The sequence below is a fragment of the Peromyscus leucopus genome, chromosome 3, assembly GCF_004664715.2.
Source record: "Peromyscus leucopus breed LL Stock chromosome 3, UCI_PerLeu_2.1, whole genome shotgun sequence".
In the NCBI taxonomy this organism is placed as follows: Eukaryota; Metazoa; Chordata; class Mammalia; order Rodentia; family Cricetidae; genus Peromyscus; species Peromyscus leucopus.
Window position 1 is genome coordinate 136,108,285 of NC_051065.1, and position 6,887 is coordinate 136,115,171.

The following is a 6,887-nucleotide window of genomic DNA, read 5'->3' on the forward strand; positions in this document are numbered from 1 at the left end:
AATCTACGCAGATTTCTGTTATGGGAAACTTATCTCTCTTGTGGCCTGATATCCAATGGAATCAGGCACTCGTTCAAGAGCCAGGGTTCACATTCAGCTAGTTGGAATAGATTATAGAGTTCCCTAACCGGACTAGAGAAAGGGAGGCCCCCGAGGAAGCAGAGGCGGGGCCAGGAGGTTGCATGGGCCTTTTTGAGCCATGAAGTGAATTAGATGGTATGTGACTCGGTTGTTGTGATTATCTCAGCTTTTTAATCTTTACATTTGTCCCCAAGTTTTATTATATAATAAATGCAATATATTTCTGAAGATAAATAGTAAGGAGTCTGAATCAATAATTAAAAGCACTGCCCCAAAGAAATTACCTAGAAATGATGGCTCCATCGGCATATTTGAAAAACAGACACAAATCCTAAAACTCTTCAAAAACCCAAAGAAGGAACATTGCTTAGGTTAATTCTATGAGACCACCATTTTCCTCACACCAGAGCCAGAGAGAGAAACGACAGGCAAAAAGTCAATGTCCCTCATGAACGATGTTGTAATACTGTTTGTTTTCTTTTAAGATTTTTATTCATGAGTTTGTGCCCCCTTTGTGTTTTCATTGAGCCAGGTTCTCAGCCAGGCTGCCCAGGCTAGCCATGAACTCGCCACGTTGTTCAGATAGACCTTGACCTTGTGAGCCTCTAGCCTCAGCCTCCAGTTGTAAAGCAAGCAGACCGTGAGATCCTCAGCTGTGCTCGCTGTTGGTGATGTCTAGAGGAGGGTCCCATTCCACAGGCCCCAGACTCAGTTATAGTGTGTCCCCCCCTCCCCCACCTTTCTCTTCCCTTTATCTCGATTCCCACACCCTTCTCTTCTTTTTCAGAGTCTATTTGCACATCACTGTCTCCTGGGAGTTGAGAGCAGGAGACAAGCCAGAGCCCAAGGCTCTGTGTCATGGAATGTCTTCACCAGGGAGTGGGGCATGCTTAGCCAGGGGAAGAACAACTTCTCATAGCAAAATTGAAGTTTGAGGTTTGCCTTGGAAAATGAAGAAGCTAGTGAAATCCTGATAAAGTAAGCAATTGCCAAGAACTATGCAATCAGTGAATTACTAAGAACTACACATTGCCTAATTGGAAGATGGTCTGGCTGTCATCTGGCCCTGAGAGAATTTGGGCCTTGAGCCTGGACTTCTGGGTAGATTGCTGTGCTTTAGAAGTCTCATACGCCACCTGTCCAAGGGGCAGCAGAGTCAGAGACTTCTAAGAGCCAAGATGCCTCCTGAAGAGACTGAAGTACCAGGCCTTTAGATTGCAACTGGGAGATGAGCCAGTGAGCCAGGCCGCCCAACAGGCCCAGAGGGCCCTTCTCTAGGCTGATGTCAGGGGTTCCTCCTTGCTTCCCAGGTAGTTCCAAGTGCTAGTTTCTCTCATCACAAGGTCCCCACAGCTGAATTTTCATGTAGATTGTGCTCATTGTTTGGTGGAATATTAGCTACTTTTTTTTTTTTTATCATTGATGTAACTATTGATGTAACAAAATACCTGACAAAAAAATGCCTTGTGGTTTGAATGAGGATGTCAGCCACAGGCTCACACCTTTGAGTCAGCCACAGGCTCACACCTTTGAGTCAGCCACAGGCTCACACCTTTGAGTCAGCCAAGGCTCACACCTTTGAGTCTGACAAGGCTCACACCTTTGAGTCTGACAAGGCTCACACCTTTGAGTCAGACAAGGCTCACACCTTTGAGTCAGCCAAGGCTCACACCTTTGAAGGCTTGTTCCCCAGCTGGGTGCACATTTGGGGAGGTGTGGCCTTGCTGGAGGAAGTGTGTCATGAGGGGCTGGGCTTTGGGAGTTCATGGCCTCACCCCACTTCCTTTCTTCCCTTCCCTCCCCTCCCTCCCTCTCCCTCCCTCCTTCCCCTGAGAGTGTGTCTGTGTGTCTGTGTCCAGGTTTTCAGTGAATGTGGCTGAAGGTATGATCCTTTGGTTTCCTGTTCCAGCCACCTGCTTGCTTGCCTTGCCTCCTCCGCCCTTATGGACTTCCCAAAGTAAACTCTTCTGTAGTTGCCTGGGTCATCGTGTTGTGTCAAAGCAACAGAAAAGTAACTAATACACAACTTAAGGAAGGACGGGCTTTGTTTTGGCTCTCAGTTTGGAGTGACGTAATCCTTCCTGGTGGGAAGGCATGGCACAGGAGGTTCAGGCAGCTGGTCACATTGTGTCCCCAAGTGAGAAAAGAGCGAGAGATGGACGTTGCTGTTCAGCTCATCCTCCGTTTTCCCTTTTTCTTTTTATGTAGTCCAGGATTCTGGCTCATGAGATGACACCACCAAAATTCACGGTGGCTCATCTTACTATAAACACCCTCTAAGTGTGTCTCCTTGACAGTGACAGTTAATGATCACATTAACTGGCAATAGTGAGGCCAGGAAACCCTGTTCTGAGTCTTAGCCATCCTTTTATATCTTCAGGGAATGTCAATTGGCTGGTAACCCTGATTTTGTTTAGAGAGAAAAATTGCCTTTCAGACTTGATCCACACTCCTTCTTTATGCAAGGAGTAACATGGCAGTGATCGGGACCAACATTGGCTGATCTGCTCAGTCTTGGCCTTGACAGGACAGATAAGCATTTGCTGTGAGAGACACCGTGAGGTTGTCTATCCGGTAAACGCAATATGAGGGTTCTGCTCTGCTCCTAGGAGGCAGGTGGTGGAAGGCCTTATTAAACTTGCATGAGTGAGGTGAGCAGAGCTATCCGACCTCAGGCTCAGGCAGTGTCGTGGCTGTTTCCTGGCTCATAAAGCTCAGCCTGTGCAAAGTGAGAAGTCGAGGCTCATTAATAAGCCAGTACCCTGTAGTCAATACATGAGAGGAGAGTTTACATTAGGGAAACAATGTGAGAACGTTCACTGGCCCGTCTACAAAACCAATCCACCATGGGACAAGATTCAGATGTTTAGATAACTCATTAATCTGGCAGCCGTAAAAAAAAATAAATAAAGCCCGGTGGGCTGACTGTTGTTGTTTTATGCTTGGATGATGGAACAGTGGATTTACAGAACACAAACTGAGACAGCTCTCTGCATTCACCCCCTTCTTCCACCTTCTCCAAGCATTTGTTCTACTGACTCCCCATACCCATAGGAGGCACTGTACAGACAGGACCTTTGCCTTGTGGGGTTGCCTACACCAAGTCCAGCAAGTTTAGCAGGGGGAGGGGAGGCTCTTACCCCTGCTCTGGGAAACAGACCTAATAGCTGGGTATGATCACAGTAAGTGTGCCTGTGAGGCGCTGAATACGGCGGACAGTCCGAGGGGCACCTCCACCCTGTAGCTGTCCTGGCGGAAGGAGTAGGAGGGGTCATGGTCAGTGTGCTGAAGGATGGACTCGTAGACTTGGAGCATCATGTAGAACTTACACGGGCTCTTGTCTGCTTCTCTCTACAGCCGATTCTATGTTTCCCCACCGCTCCTGAAAGAGGATACTCTGTGTTTGTGTGTGAGAGAGAACACTTAGGCTCTGAGATAGCAGGTGACTTCTGTGACTTCCAAAGGGCTCCGTGACCCCGCAGACTGAGCTTTTCAGTTGCACAGCTCTGCACCCCCAAACCGCCAGGCACCATGCCAAGGGCTTTGCATTTAATCCTCTACACAAGGCTGTAGAGGAAGCTTTTAGTGTTCCTGTTACCAAACAAGGAAACTGGCTCATAGAAGGATTAAGTGACATTCACAAATGGTGCCTGCTTACCCCAAGCCTCTGCTCTTAACTTGACCCAGGCATGTTTACAGAGTAGCGTTGTCCAAACGGGCTCCTTCTTCTTCTTCTTCTTAGAAGCAGTGAGCTTCGTTAGCTAGTTAGTTTTGATTCGTTTATTTTTTGAGACAGAGCCTCAAGAAGCTCAGACTGGCCTTGAACTTGCTGTGTAAACAGGATGAACTTAAACTTTTAATTCTCCTGTTTCTGCTTCCTGAGTGCTAGGGTTACACACGTATGTCACCACATCGGATTCTATGGTGTTGGGGACCAAGTCCAGGGTTTCATGCATGCTAGGCTGGCAAGCTTTAAAAAAGAACTGTGACGTTGGCACAGTGAATCTACACAAGTTGTTTGCACAACTGCAGTGTAAGTCAGGTCCCGGCATTGCTTTGTGTGAAACCTTTCCCACGTGTGTTGCGTGGACTGAACACACTGGACGCATGTTGGGCAGTGTATGCTGGCAGAGAGTTGAAGCTCAAAGCCAAACCTAGGCGATGCTTTGGCCCCACATGTCTGTAATTTATATCCCAGGGCCAGTGACTGTGAGGGATATTGCCCTGGAGAAGCACGGCTTATCCAGTTCAGGTATTGGGTATTTTTTGTTTGTTTGTTTTTATCTAATAAAGAAGTTCTGGATGGCTCTTGGAGACTGTGGGAGATTAGCTTAAACTGAAATCATGTGATTATCCTAAGTTAATCCAGGAACTGTTTTTAGACTTGTGATGTGTTTAAACTGTGTGTGGTGGGCTAAGCATGTCACATCCCAAGTTCATACAGTGAAACCAGCCCCAGGGTTATAGTATTAAGATTTGGGGCTTTGGGAGTAGCTATGTCATGACAGCCCCCCTCCCCTGCTTTTTTTTAAAGCAAGGTTTCTCTGTGTAACAGTCCTGGCTGTCCTGAAACTCACTTTGTAGACCAGACTGGCCTGAAACTCACAAAGACCCACCTGCCTCTGCCTCCCAAGTGCTGGGATTAAAGGCGTGTGCCACTACTGCTCAGCGAGAGCCCTTATTAATAGGATTATTGCTATAAATGACTATAAAAGGACCCCAGACAGCTCTCACTGTCTATGCTATGTGAAGATAAAGCAAGAAGCCAATAAATGGTGCTCACTAGAGCTGACTGTGATTGCACTCTCACTCCAAATGTCAGCCAGCAGTCTGTGAGAAATAGAATCCTGTAGTTCATTAGCTAACTTGTTACAGCACCCTGAGCTGCCTATGACATGATGAGGAAAGTCCTGTTACCATATCGTCTCATATATTGCACAGCAGCAACACTGGGGCCTTCCCACCCACAGTAACTCTTCTCTGTTACTATGTTACTATGCATGGCTACACTGAGCGCCCCCTCCCCCATACGTTGCTTCCCAAGATTCCTGGTTAAAGGCAATAGGATAAAGTGTGACTGGGGACACCCAAGAAGCCCTTCTAAGACCATTTTTATATTTGTTTCTTAAGATGGTGTGCTTTTTAATTTTTTTCATTTAGAATATTTTTGGGAATTTCATACATTGTATTTTAATCACCTTCAACTCCTCCCCAAATTCCCCAAAGATCCCCATCTAATTCCATATCCACCAACTTTGTGTCCTCTTTGGAAAATTGGTTTTAATTTTGTGTTTATATGTGAGTATGTACACATGACTGCACTGCAAACAGAGACCAGAAGAGGGCTTCAGATCCCCTGGAGCTAGAGTTAGAGGTGGTTGTGAGTCACCTGATACAGGTGCTAAAAACCAAACTGAGGTCCTCAGGAAGAGCACCGGACGCTGTTCCTGCTGAGCCACCACTCTTCCGTGCTTCCTACGTGTGACAGAGGCAACGGGTACAACTTCTACTTTAAACAGCACTTCGGACTTTCTGAGGGTTCTTAGAACCGAAGGAAGATTTTATGTCCCCTGGCTTTGAGCTCCTATCCTGGCTGGAACGCCCTTACCAGGGAAAGAGAAACACAGTGGACTGGGTTGCTGCACACTGCCTGACATATTGAAAACTCACAGCTTCCTCTGCGTTGGGGCTTCCACTAATATGAAACAACTCTGGCGCATAGTAACCCAGAAGTCTGAAGCAAAGCCAATGACAGCATAATGTATATTCTGCTGTGTCTCCTGGGAGTTTTGGCTTTGTGAGAAGATTTGGAAAGGAATAACAGCATACAAAAATCAAGAGAGATTTTACCTGGAGGAAAGTGGCTTCTAAAGAGAAATGTGTATTTCTATAATAAAGTTTATCTGCTAAAGATAAACTTTTTATTGGTGGTCTTTCCCTCCAGCCTTGGTTTGCATCATGGGATAACTTTACATTGCTGTTTCACCTGTCCTTTAAGAATTTTACCAGTTACACATCATTGTCCTGAAAAATATCCCGTAGTGGGTGGTTGTTTGAGCCATGCCCTGAAGCACTCACTGCCCCTAGTGAGGTAGCAGGTAGCTGTTACACCTGCCTATGACCTTGAGGTGCATGCCCCTGGGGTGTGGCCACTGGGGACCTTTAAGACCTGGGATGCATGTATGCAGCTCTCTCTTCTCTTCACTACCTCATGGTTTTGGATGTAGACCAGGGCAGAGCTTGCCAGAGAACCGCATTGGACCATGCCTCACCCTTTCAGGATCCTGCGAGAAATTCCTTTATTCTGTCTTGTGAGTTAACCCCCAAATAAATTCCTTTGTTCATTAAATAGACTCCATGGATCAATCCCAATATTTGGTGCCCAACGTGGGGCCAGTATCTGATGACATGCAAATGAAGGGCATGTTGAGTGTTGGGCATGACAACACTAGAATCTCAATGACCATGGAAGTATCTCATTGATGACATCTAGGCAAGCAGGTGTCCTTTGTCCATGTTGTAATCACATTGGTCAGAAGCCAGTCATGTGGCCCCACCTGAGCTGCGGAGGGGCCATTTTGTACTTGTATTCATAATAAATGCATCAGATGCTATAGAGTGGCTCATAATCCAGGGGAGACCTGAAGAGAAGGATTCACTTTAGGCTAAAAGAAAAGGTTCAGGGGTAGGGTGGGCCAGACCACCCACTTGGGCCCTGTGTCTATTATGTGCAGTGAGTATTAGTTGGATGTTTGTTGAATATAGAGGTGACATGTATCGTATGTGGTTGACCATGACTCTGCACT